The sequence below is a fragment of the Cupressus sempervirens genome, chromosome 3, assembly GCF_028749045.1.
Source record: "Cupressus sempervirens isolate cs-2001-9-10 chromosome 3, ASM2874904v1, whole genome shotgun sequence".
Taxonomy (NCBI): Eukaryota; Viridiplantae; Streptophyta; class Pinopsida; order Cupressales; family Cupressaceae; genus Cupressus; species Cupressus sempervirens.
In genome coordinates this window covers 699,519,916-699,533,882 of record NC_143120.1, presented here as the reverse complement: position 1 = coordinate 699,533,882, position 13,967 = coordinate 699,519,916, and the positions used below count along the sequence as shown (strand labels likewise).

Genomic DNA, 13,967 nt, shown 5'->3' with positions numbered 1-13,967 from the left:
ATATTCTCTGATAAATATTATTTAGTTTGAATATCTTAGATCCATGGAAGTCTCAAGAAAATAATAACTTGTTTGTACTTATGTTAGAAATGTTCAGATGATGGCTTTATGGATTACTTCAATTTGATATTAACTTCTCTGATATAAGGATATCTTAATATCAGATTTGTGCCACAATTCCTCTTGTAGCTCTTGTGTATACAAGCTTGGGACTCTTCTCATAGAATGTTACTTTTGCCGTGAGTAGTAGTTGCAAGCTGAGCAGGTTCAAATGAGATATGATTAGGATCTGCAATGGTCAGTCCCTTCTATAGTTATGCAGATGTAAATCTATATTCTCTAATTTCCACACTGCATATTTTCCACTTCTACATATGCAGTATATCTCTTCTTTCTGTCCATATGCAAACAGTGGTTATAATTACAAGAGATTGCTCTGCGTACCGTGGTGGCCATTGTTAGTGGATGTCTAATGAATTGGTATCACTTGTTCCTCTAGTATTTTCTTACCTGATGCTTTCCTTATCCAGTCCTACAATCTCCCCATGCTCAGATGTATGGTATAGAAACATATTACATGACATCTTCCCTCAATTGAAGTTCATGCAGCCCGACTGACTGTAGAGAACTAAAACTGCAGATTAGACTTCTTAGATTGCTGACCGGTTTCATTCCCGTTCTTACTGATGAATCCTTTTAATCAATGTTTAGCTGTTACCATTGTTCTCTATAACCATGAGATTCACTCCCTTATTCGTTGTTATTTTACCCTTCTCTCATGCTCGCTGTTATATTTCTAAGGATTCAGAATATATCTCCCTAATTGACTGCCACAAATCTTTGCTCTAAAGTTCAAAAACCTTCCCATCTATGCTCTGTTCGTCACACTCTCTTCATACTGCACATTGGGCTTCCCTCGAGACCATAATCAAAATATGAACATGCCTCTTTATTTTATTATGTGACTTATATGTCTGAAAACTTATTGTTATTGTTGCTTGAACGGCAGGTCTTTCATCCTTTCTTTAATATCACTGAATGTTTATAGTTGTCTTCTTCCAACTAACCGACAGTGATATGAAGCAGATATAGAAGGAATGAATAATAAGGTCTCTGACATACTTCTTGCGCTAGTATTCAATAACACTGACTTGATGTCTCCAATAAACTATTGATTTTCCTGTTCACTATCTGCCCTCTGTATCCCCCGTATGTGATTTCTGCATCTATATATATATATATATGTCATCGTCATCCAGTCCTCCCTATCTCCCCTTCCTTTTTTGCTCATTCCATATTTCTTCTTATATATGGATGTGGCTATAAGGTTGTGATTCTTCATTTAGTTGGTTCTATCTTAATAAAAAGATTTGATTAATATATATTTATATTTTAAAGTTATAATATATAAAATATTTATATTGTTATATTTAAATAGGTAATTTAAATATATTACTCTATTTATATTATTATATTAATTTTCACTACATTAATGATATATTATATAATAGCTTAGTTGCCGATTTGTGAAACGAATCCGATTTGGGCACGTGAATCGGATCCGTGGATTTGGGATTTTTTTTTCCCAATAATGATTCATGGAGGATTCGTGTGTGTGTGTGTGTATATATACATACTAAAAACGAGAGAAATATACATAATTCTAAAACTAAATCATTTCATAGTATGAATCCATGATTTTAGTACGGATCTATGAATCTAGTATACTTGATAATTGATTTATTTTCATGATTATAAAGAAAATCAACACATTCACATTGGTTTACTGAATCACAAAATGAAATTATGATCCTTGAGGATCTTCAAGCCTGTGGCTTGGATCCTTGATTCTGCTTGTGGATCCTCACGCCGTGGCTTGGATCCGGGCAGGATCCTTGATTCTGCCTATGGATTCATCAAGATCCCTGGTCCACGGATCCTGATGGATCTACAGGCAGAATCAAGGATCCTGCCTGGATCCTCAAGCATCCAAGCACCAATGCGGATCCGGATTGGATCTGAATCCAGATCTGGCCTGTCTAGCACGAATCCGGTAACTAAGTATAATAGTAATAGATTTAATATATTTGTTTATATTTTAATTATAATGTATTAATTCAACATTATAATTTATTTTATTTTTACTATCATTATATATTTAATAACTTTTATTGGAGGAAAATAGGGGACATGACATTTTCAAGAAATATTAATTTTCTTTAAAATTATCTGATCTGATCTTTTCTTAAAACGTGCTTTGATACCTTGTTAAATTTGATAGATCAGATATGTCCAATATCTATAATTTCTCTATGATAAAATTTTATAGAATTTATTTGATTAATAATAATCTCAGAACTTCACACTTTGTTCGTAATATTCTTGTTTGTCAAGATTTACAATTTTGTATGCCACTTATATTTGTTGGCAGATTTGACTGTTATGAAGAGCAGAATGAAAATACATTCAAAGACTTTTTTTTTTTCTGTGTTACTTATCCTTATCTGCAGATAAAATAACTTAGAATTTACTGTCAAGCAGAGGCAAGATCATGTAGAAGACTTTGATATTATGTATTCATCGATAATCTTATCCCTGCCTCTGGACTGCATATAAATATGGAGACACACCTAAGAATAGACGTGCCTCCTATGTGGGAGACATGTCTGTTCTTAGGCATGCCTCCCTTCCAATATACATGCCTCTAAGGCACACACCAAATTAGTTGCTAAACAAGTCAACTACACAATGACCGATCCGTAACTGATATTAATAATCAGTAAATCAAGTTGATAAGTAATGATGTTTAGTATGTATGTGCATATCAGAATACACACACACACACACACACACACACACCATAGTTATGAACTTCTTCATTTACTCATGGATAAGAATGAAAACTCATTACGTTTTATTTGTTTGACTGAAGCTACAGATATCTAACAACAGCGAGTCCCAACTCAGCTGAACTTGAAACCATTTTTATGGTCAATGACTATTTTGCATAGTTACACTACCCGTCAAGGACATGGAGATGACAAAACAGGTTTCCAGGAGGTAGGTGCAAGGGGCTTCAGTTTTGGGGTCGATGTCGGGGGGTGGGTGGTAGGGGGGTGTGTATATAGTATAATATGGAGACTATTAAGAAGTAAAATAGAAAAAATGCAAATGAAAATACTAAATAGTAATTACTTGAACATTGAAGTATCAAATATCTAATTACTAATTAGAAATTAGAATACTTAGGTACTATTTAAATTGCTGAATTGACAATTGGAAGATTCTATTACGTCAAAACAAGTACAAAATGTCGAAATGAGGTGAAAGAGGCTTTTAATCATCCCTTGAGAGGTCGAGTTTCAAGGTAAACTCCTCATTACTGGAACTGCTGAACTCCTCAAGATTTAGATCCGCCAAAGGAACACCAACCAACGGTAGATCTGAAGCTATTGCATCCTCATCCTCGTTGATCTATGAGGGTTCATCTGACACTACATCAAATCATGCTGCTATGCTCTCCTTGTAGACACATTTCTTGTAGTCAGAGATATGCAAGGCACTATGTATAACCACTAGCTTCTCCACTCTCCTAGAGGCAAGTCTGTTCCTCTTAAGAGATTGGACAAATCTAAAAGTAGACCAGTTCCTCTCAGAAATGAAGAACTAGAAACCTGAGACAGAAAATGAATGGCTAGTGTAGTAGCTGTTATTTTTGTCCATGACAAGTATGCCACAAAATCGGGTCCTCTTATGCCATCGTTCTTATATCTACGTTTGGCACAACCTTTTAACCCCTAGGAGTAGCAAATTTCAGCCACTTAGTCTGAATCTAGCTGACAGGTTCAGCATCATACATCCTATCAATGCACCTGAAGAACCCTTCATCTCATCATCTTGAATTGGTGTACATGTACCAAGCCTAGGCATGTACCACTTCAGATTCAAAGCATAAATAATGATGTGCAAGGGAGTATTCAAGTTGTCCTATCTATAATGAATAATAGGCCAAATGTGCTCTTTGTAGAATGCTAAAGTGGGGTCCTCCCACACAACTGTCCTCATCTGCCAAGCATGGAATCAATGCACTCATACTGAAATGTACCTTGCTTTAAGGGTCACTAAAAATAATACTAAACTGAGACAATTTATTGAAACCCTGTTTTGTAGTCTGAAAGATAAAGTGCTACGAATTTTACCGAACTAGATATGCAGGAAAAATAAGAATATAATTCACTAAATATGGTGGATAGAACCAATTGATAGCAACAACAATTTTCAGGAAGTATCTTATTGTAATTTTGCATCTATCACAGGTCCTAATTCAATTAAACCAATTTGAGGATAAATCTGAACTTATCGTGTACAACTAAAGCAATATTTAGAACCTGGATGGCCGCTTCCTTTGGTAATCAAATGCATGCGAAGGATGACTAATTCAGGTGTGTACCAAGCCACCTCTTACAACCCGAAATTAAGAATGCTGATGCTGCAGAATAAAAATTACCGTATGGACCTGTGCAAAGTTGCGATCGGGTTTGAGTCGGAATGAGTTCTGAAGAAGTCCCAGCTGCTCAAATAAATCACCCAATTCGAGTTGCAGATCCCTAGACTTTTTCAGGAAATTAATACTGTTACCCTCGCTTTTAAGCTGCAGATCTTGCCAGAGGAAGTTCAAATGAAGGCTGTTATAATCTCTCTTCACAGCCCGTGTGAATTTTGATGCCGCTGAGGTAATATCCCTGCTGTATTGTTTTTCTGCGATGAAGATAATAAGAGCCAGTCTGCCTTGCTGTCATCTTTGTATAACTTACGCAATTTTATTATTTCCAGCTCGCGATACGGCTGTCTCTCTTGGTAGAGTTGATTCGCTCAGGTTTTCTTTTTGGAATGATATCGCAAATTTACATGGAATCTGGGGACGGATATGAGGAATTGGTATTCCGGAAATGCTTCCCCACTTTCCTTCAAATCTTCCAGTTCTGTTCCCTCAACTTGAATTGGTTTTTTGCAGATTACAAGTATCCCCCCTTAGAATTTCTTGAAGTCGCCATCCTTCAAACACTCTGAATATGCAAGTAAGCTCAACATGAAATGGTTGAAGACCACTTCCAATGTGCAACCCTTCGGAGGATATCTCACCACCTCAGTTATGCAGATCCAAGGGAGTTTCCGTTCCCAAAGATCTAATGGAAATTTGCAGACCAATGACTACAAATTGCCCCAATTGAAAGAGAAATCGAATCCACAAAACCGCTTGTTCAAATGGGTGCCCCATGTACTCTATTTATTCACTTTGTTGAGAAGTTACCGGAAGTTTTCCGGAATGGTCTTTTATAATGCACTTTATTTTTAATCTTTATAAAATTAAATAAATAACTTTATAAAGTAAAAGTACAATCTCAATTTAATATTAGAACAAGTAGGCCCCACTTACTGAATTATTATTCTCCGAGAGCAAGAATGTAATCATCGGAAATAAAATGACTCTCTTTCCAAAATCATTTGCCTACGAGAGTCGATGATAGGCAAATCCCTGATAAAAGTTATGTCACTAGAAAGGGGACATGGCACATACACCTCTCTAAGGATAGGTGCATCCCCATCCCCATATATGATGACTTGGGAAACTAGAGTGATGATAAAGTGTGCATCTTACACCATTTCAAAATGCATCACTTTTCACTATCTTCTTCACCCTCCTCCCCTCCTCTGCTCTGTCTCGCTTGATCCCATTGTTTTTAATCTTACTTTATAACCATGAGTGGCAACGATTCTTGTAATTCAAGTACTTTTTTCAAAAAGAATGAAATAGGATGCATATCTAGTCTCAATTGAAGAACTCCTTCATGAAGCTCCCAAAGAGTGCAAGTGAAACGTGTTGGTCGTAGATAAACATTTGTTAGGATTCACAGGTACTTGGGGGGGGGGGGGGGGTGAATCAGTACATGCAAACACTTAATACTAATCAAGCATACACCTGGCAGTAGCAAATAAAGCATAACAAAACTAATTCACCACACACATGAGACACATAACACAATGATTTTGGTCTCGCGGAAATTATTGATTAGAAGGTAAAACCGTTGTGGGGATGGTATCCACAAGTCTTCACTATTGGTTTAAATGAGTTTTCCCAGTTAAGAGCATTACCCTTTTCGAGGGTTCACCTGTTAGGTGTGATCTTGTATCTTGTTAGAAGTACAATTAGATTTGCTAAGATCTACCTTGTTAAAAGATTTACAAAACTCTGTTAAGAACTTAAGAGTCTTCCTTGCTAGGAGATTTACAACTTTGAACTTGTTAGGGTCCTCCCGATCTAGTGATTTACTGGTTGTAACTATTTGGAAACAACTAAATCTGTGATTTGTAAATGACACTTTTTGCTTGTTTGTTCCCTTATTGTAGTGTCCCCTCTTTTGGACTAAATTTGAATGTTGTAACTTGCAACCATTTGTCAGTAAGTATAGAAAAATTATGTGAAATATATTAAAAATATTGGATTAAGTAAATATTAATCTAAATACTACCCATACTACCCTTCCTAATCCTTCGGCCTTTGGAAGAGATTCTTATCAAATTACCTAACCCTCTGGTGAGAATTATATCTCGATTAGGTAATTATCATATAAAGAACATCTTCCTTAGGCTTCTTTGGGATCTCATTACTTGGTAGAGATCCCACCTCTAACCAAATCTCTTATCTCTGACATATGCATATGTTTGACCACTACAATATATATTGTCTCTAAGAGATTCTCTACAAAACTCTCTCTGGGTTCCAATTTGGAATCCCGACATTCCATCAAGAATGCCCTCTAATCTTTGATTTTCTTAAAAGAAACTCGTCATTCTAATGAATGACCTCCACCAAGTTCTCACTTGATCTCTATGAGAACTATAAAGTTCTAATCTCAATCGGCCTTGATCTTGATAATTTTATCTACCAAATGATTCATATTTATTTATGAAATAAACATATCAAATGAACACACCTTTGGTTCCCTTTAGTTTTTCATTTTATAATCCTTCATAGAATACATATTACTTCAATTCCCAACATTCAATATCTATTAGTTTAACTTCTTTACTTTCTCTACATGGTTTTGTAGTTCAACTCTCTTAGAAATAATTGTTTTTTAATCCTCCCATATTTTATTTATCATTTGTATCCTTTTCAAAGAGTTGCAAACCTTCATAATCACAATCCTTTGCGAAAAGTCACAACCCTTCATAATCACAATCCTTTGGAAAAGTCATAACATTTTATAATCAAAATCCTTTGAAAAGTCACAACACCTCATAATCACAATACTGCAAAAAAGTCACAACTTTTCATAATTAGAATCTTTTTGAAAAGTCACAACTCTTCATAGTTAAAATATTTTTAAAGAGTCACAACCATTTATAATTAGAATCCTTTCTAAGAGTCACATCCTTTCATGATTGAAAATATTGAAAAAGTCACTTGTTTTCTTCCCAATCCTCTTCTAATAATTCTTCTTTAACTCCTCTCTTCTTCTTTTCTTCCTTACTCTTTAAAATGAACTCTCCTCCCTTTTATACCTTAATTTTAAAGAGTCACATTTTTCTATTACATCTCTTGACTTTAGATTTAGTTAATTTATATTATATTATTTCTTGCTTATCTATTTTGTATTTATTATCATTTATTATTAAAATCTTATCTAGAAGGATAATCTACTTTTTACAATATTCTTTTCTATTAAATTAAATTAATTAATTTATTCATATTAAATTTATTATTATTTAATAATTTTAAATATTATACTAACTATTATTTTATTCTTTAATGTATTATATATGTAATTTTTATTTCTTATTATCATTTATTTAATTATTATTTAAATTATATTTTAAAATGTGGACATGATCGTCTGTCCTTCCTTAAAGTGCTTGTCCTTAAGCAATTAGATAGTTTCTTCTATTGATTTGAAAGTTGTATGCCTTTTAGGTTGTTTTCATTGACATGATTGACCTTATTCCAATTTTCGTTGGCTTTCTATGTTACTCTTTCATATGAATTATTTCCCTCCTCTTTTACCTTGCAGGATGGCAAGATCATGCTCTAATACCACTATAGTGTCCCCTCTTCCAGACTAAATTTGAATGTTGTACCTGTAACCATTTGTCAGTAAGTATAGAAAAATTATATGTGAAATATATTAAAAATATTGGATTAAGTAAATATTAATCTAAATACTACCCATACTGCCCTTCCCAATCCTTCGGAAGAGATCCTTCTCAAATTACCTAACCCTCTAGTGAGAATTATATCTCGATTATGTAATTATCATATAAAGAACGTCTTCCTTAGACCTCTTTGGGATCTCTAGTAACATTACTTGGTAGAGATCCCACCTCTAACCAAGTCCCTTATCTTTGACATATGCATATGTTTGACCACTACAATATATATTGTCTCTAAGAGATTCTCTACAAATCTCTCTCTGGGTTCCAATTTGGAATCCCTACATTCCATCAATAATGCCCTCTAATCTTTGAATTTCTTAAAGAAACTCGTCATTCTAATGAATGACCTCTACCAAGTTCTCACTTGATCTCAATGAGAACTATAAAGTTCTCATCTCAAGCGGCCTTGATCTTGATAATTTTATCTACCAAATGATTTATATTTATTTATGAAATAAATATATCAAATGAACACACCTCTGGTAACCTTTAGTTTTTCATTTTATAATCCTTCATAGAATACATATACTTCAATTCCCAACATTCAATATCTATTAGTTTAGTTTCTTTACTTTCTCTACTCTGATGGTTTTGTAGTTCAACTCTCTTAGGTATAATTGTTTTTTAATCCTCCCATATTTTATCATTCGTGTCCTTTTCGAAGAGTTGCAAATCTTCATAATCACAATCCTTATGAAAAGTCACAACCCTGCATAATCACAATCCTTTGGAAAAGTCATAACACTTCATAATCAAAATCCTTTGAAAAGTCACAACACTTCATAATCACAATACTACCAAAAAGTCACAACCTTCCATAATTAGAATCCTTTTGAAAAGTCACAGCTCTTCATAGTTAAAATATTTTTGAAGAGTCACAACCATTTATAATTAGAACCCTTTCTAAGAGTCACATCCTTTCATGATTGAAAATATTGAAAAAGTCACTTGTTTTCTTCCCATTCCTCTTCTAATAATTCTTCTTTAACTCCTCTCTTCTTCTCTTCTTCCTTACTCTTTAAAATGAACTCTCCTCCCTTTTATACCTTAATTTGGAAGAGTCACATCTGTTTATTACATCTCTTGACTTTAGATTTAGTTAATTTATGTTATATTATTTCTTACTTATCTATTTTGTATTTATTATCATTTATTATTAAATCTTATTTAGAAAGATAATCTACTTTCTACAATATTCTTTTCTATTTAACTTAATTAATTAATTTATTCATATTAAATTTATTATTATTTAATTGTCTTAAACATTATACTAATTATTATTTTGTTGATAATATATTATATATGTAATTTTTATTTCTATTTCTCTACTTGAATATGATTTTCTTATCATCATTTATTTAATTATTATTTAAATTATATTTTACAGTGGGCACATGACACTTATGCTCTCTAATCTATTTCTGCTGCACTGTGCACTTTTCTTCTCTATATCTTGATCACAATCTAGATTTCCCTTCTTCTAGCTCAACAACAATTGTCTTCCTTTATCGGTTATGATCAACAATACACACAATCTATTTGTTACAAATCCTTTATATTTTCCTGTGACCTTTTGCCTCTTAATCTTGACCCTCCATTTCAATTTTGTGTTTCCCTCTCTATTTTCTCAAGCAGTTTAGGAATCTCAATGATTAGACTCGATCGGGTTGACTTTTGTTCATGTTTACCTGTCTAGTGCTCGGACTAGTCGAAACGTGTTACATGTGGAGTCCAAATGTATTACAATAGGTGTGCCAAGCTTGTTACATAATCCATAGTAATAAATCTCTTTTCTTAATCTCCAGTGTTGGATGCACGTTATCCAATGTATATCTTCCTTGACCTCTTTATTGGCTGACCATAGTTTACCATGCAATCATCTCTTGTTACTTAGTGATCACCGATTACGACAAGTGTTCACATGAGGCTTAGTAACCTGTTGTAAACATAGTTCTCACTGATCAAAGGTATACCGCGATTGCCATCAATGATAACCATTTGATAGTCATATACCTTCCAATCATCTCAACAATCTCATCAATTTCTCAATACCAACAACATCTGCACATCTGTTGCATCGCTAACATCTCCTCTAATCTACTCAATTTTCCCCATATCCTCGAGTGCAATGTGTATGACATACACAACATGGAGTCCACCAATTATCTCTGTATGCTGCCTCAATAAGCTTCCCTACAGCTCTACGCACATTTGTTGTATTTGTCACTACTTGGACTATGTTTTGTGACATAGTTGTTATCCAAGATCAAGGTCCTCAATTGGTGCTTACTTGATAGCTCATATGACACTCTCTTTGCCGCCATTGACATCATTTCCTTATAATAATGTCGAACTACATGAAATGGGATGCCATTGTCAAACAACTTTCCAATGGAATCATCTATTTGATCTCTCAGGTGTGCATTGAAGATATCAACTATGGGGTTACTTTGCATCTTACATTTCCCTTTCTCCTGTGGTGATTCAGCCATAGCACTGTGAGTGGATGAAGGTCTCTAGGCTAACATTGACATTATTCCCACTCTTTGATGTGATGTATGATTGGAACCATGTGGTTTCCTTGCATTTGCCGCCGCTGAATTTGTTTAGTAGTGTGAATATGTTGCCTACCAAACAAGGTAGTAGGCATTGCAACTCTCATGTCATCTGGAACACCCCAAAGCTTGTTGAACTCAATTCTATAATGCAGATTTTTGGCCCTCGTCAAAAAATCATATGCTCCCACATCTTCTCTTGGCTAAAAGAGGAAGTGTGCATGGTGCTCCCAAACCATTCTGTACCACAAATGTTGCATTTCCATTTTGTCGTGCTACCACCTGTTGGTGTTGGTGTTGTTATTCTTTTTGCAAACTGTTTAAGAGGATATTTGGGATCATAAGGATCCCTAACCTACTCTGCCAAAAGATGGAAGGGGCAATCAATAACAAGTGGTGCACTAACCATGGAACTAGTTTTCCTTTCTAGATTGAGTCCATGCTTACCCCTATCATTGGTTTCATCCTCATGCTCAAGTTCATATTCTGATTTGCTTGCACTATTAGAATGAATTTCCTTCTCATCCTCATTCATATCATGACAATGAGAGTTCCTTTTGACACTGCATTTCACGAAGTGGGAAAATTTTCAATAAGCACATATTTTCGGTGCAGGGCCTACTTTAAGACTAAAAGAAATAAAACTATATTTTTATTTTTTCAACAAATATAAAATTGTAAAACAAAATCAAAATTTAGAAAATGAAACAACAAGAAATGAAATAACAAGATATAAAATAACATTGAAAATCAGAAAAAATAAAATCAGTGTAATGGTGACACTAGGTTTGTAGGATGTCATGACACTGGGAAGAGCTTTCGGAATGGGGGAATTAAGGGCCTCAATTTTGGGATGAGTAGGGGGACGACTGCAGGGGGTGGCGGGTAGAGGGTATTGTATAGTATACATATAGAACTTGAAATGCTAGTTATGAAATGATGTTTCAGTACAACATACCAAATTGAAGTACTTGAACAGAGCAAAATTGCAACACAAACCAAAACCATTGAACATTCAACATAGTAACATAGTACATACCTAATAACAACATTCAAAATCAAAATACATTTATATATTTGAGTACCCGTCCTAGTGGCAACATGGTTGTGGAATGGTGGAGGTGGGGGTACTAGGGTACTCCATGTACCCTGTGCAGGGATATTTGAGGGCATTTAATTCGAGGTTTTGGTGGGTGTGAATCCCTGGTTTTCATTGAAAACAAAAATCACTTAAAAACTCTACCTTTTGGTTGAAAAATCTCCATAACAAGGTGAAAAATCTTCCTTCTATTCTTCTTCTTGCTCCTTCTCACTCCTCTTTTACTTGCAATCAATTCTTTCACTCCAATCATGCTTTTTCTGAGCTTTTGAAATGAAGTTTTGAGGGCCTTTTGTACGCTTGGAAGGCCTTATATGGGCTTCACATCGACTTGGGGTTCACATAGAACAAGAAAACAAAGTAAAAAATATATTTTTAAAACACATTCAAAAGAGTAGTCATTAACGGTGAATGCCCAAACTTCCCCCATAATGTCCCAAGGATGGTGGTTGACAAGTGGTGCGGCTAGGGATCTCGAGACGACATCCCCCCATATTACAAACAATAGGCTTTGGTGGGGATATGTCTCCCCCTGGAACACTGCTATTTTGTCAATTGTTAGAATTAAACCATGGACAAAAATAACAATTACATGCAAATATAACCAATATCAGAAAATAATAGATCACACAGAAAAGAACGCAAGACACCAAGATTTAACGTGGTTCACCCAAACCCTGGGCTACGTCCACCAAATATCAAGTCCAATATTTTTACGATCCAGTGATTACAACCTGATTACAATCAGTAATCCCTTACAGCTCAATACCGCCGTAAGAACCAATTTTCGCATCATCTTATAAAATAATCCCTAAACCTAAGCCCTTTTTATACAAGTATTAAACCACTTTAGGGTTATAATTAATAATTACATGTCGGCCCAAAATCCTGATAAAATAGGGCCCAAATTTTTTTCCTAGGGCGAGGCCCCAAGCCCCAAAGAATTTATGATGTACAGTACTTTCCTGATTAGTCACCACAATGTAACATCAACAATAGGAAAACTTTTATAGCTCATCTTCTAATAAAAAATGAGTTTCTTTATGAAAATGGAAACAAAAAGGTCTTGATTCACCACAGTTGCTAGAGGAACTTTAGTTGTCAATTATAGTGCATTCACATTTGCACCACTTGTGATGGGTCAAAGAGAGACATTTGACATGGCTACATTTGGTGTGTAAGTGATCTTGAGGATTTGTGACTTCAATCGGCTTACAATGCAGTCACGAAACTTGCAACATATGTCATCTATACAATTAGATTTAGGGCCTCTCCTTGAACATGTGGGTGTATTGTGTGGTCTTAATTTCTCTATTAATGCCACACAACTTTGATTATGTCAACCTATTTTATGCATACGTTTTCATTATGAAGGGCTTAAGAACTATCAATATCTCACGTGGTGGCAATGTTTGTCCAACTTCTAGAGGTAGAGAATCAAATAAAAAATTGATAGTTGAATAGATATTAAAATAGGAGGCCGATTTTATTACCTTGGTCACAAGGAAGATGTACTAGCATGTTAGCCTCATCTTCACTATGCATCTTGTCTATTGGTCAAAGTATTTCTCGAATAATTCAGTTCCTTTTGAACTAAGCTGTAGGAGGACAAAACTGACAAGGTGCTTTGCATCAAATTCGTCTTGTGATTCTTTTTCTCCTTTGCAATAGAATTCAAGAGCTTTCTTCCATCACTTGGATGAGTCTTTTCTGCTTGCTTTAGAAGGTGTCAAATTAAGTAACAAGAGGCACTACTGATGCCAAGTTTTCTGTTTAAAGAAAGAGTTAGTTTTCATCGTTTGACCCTTCCAACACCTTTTGAACTGTCTTGTCATCATCCAGGAATGGTTATACTTAACCAAATGGATCCATAAAGGATTCAACTCCTTTTTCTAGCTATGGAAAGAAATATTGTGCCTATTGCTACTACATCAAACATTCCACCATTGTATGTCATGTCCTCAATACAAATAAGGTATAGAACTCTCTTGCCAAGCATACTCTTTGATGAAAGGATTTGATACTAAGGTAATGAGTCACAAGGCTTCTAATCCTCAACTTGCTTTACAAAGTTCAGGAATATTTTGTCAACAATAGGA

General features: G+C 34.7%; 1 protein-coding gene and 1 long non-coding RNA gene across 3 annotated transcripts in view; one reads left to right on the top strand and one right to left on the bottom strand.

Annotated features, from left to right (window-relative positions):
• The window catches only part of LOC149568666 (membrane-associated progesterone-binding protein 4-like), a 106,283-nt gene that overhangs the window by 49,532 nt on the left and 42,784 nt on the right, over positions 1–13,967 (top strand). The gene's annotated exons all lie outside the window — the stretch shown is intronic.
• On the bottom strand, positions 3,230–5,242 carry LOC149568668 (uncharacterized). Its single transcript, XR_016361695.1, has 2 exons — positions 4,508–5,242; positions 3,230–4,065 (listed from the first exon to the last, which is right to left on the bottom strand). It is a non-coding gene; the product is annotated as an uncharacterized LOC149568668 (long non-coding RNA).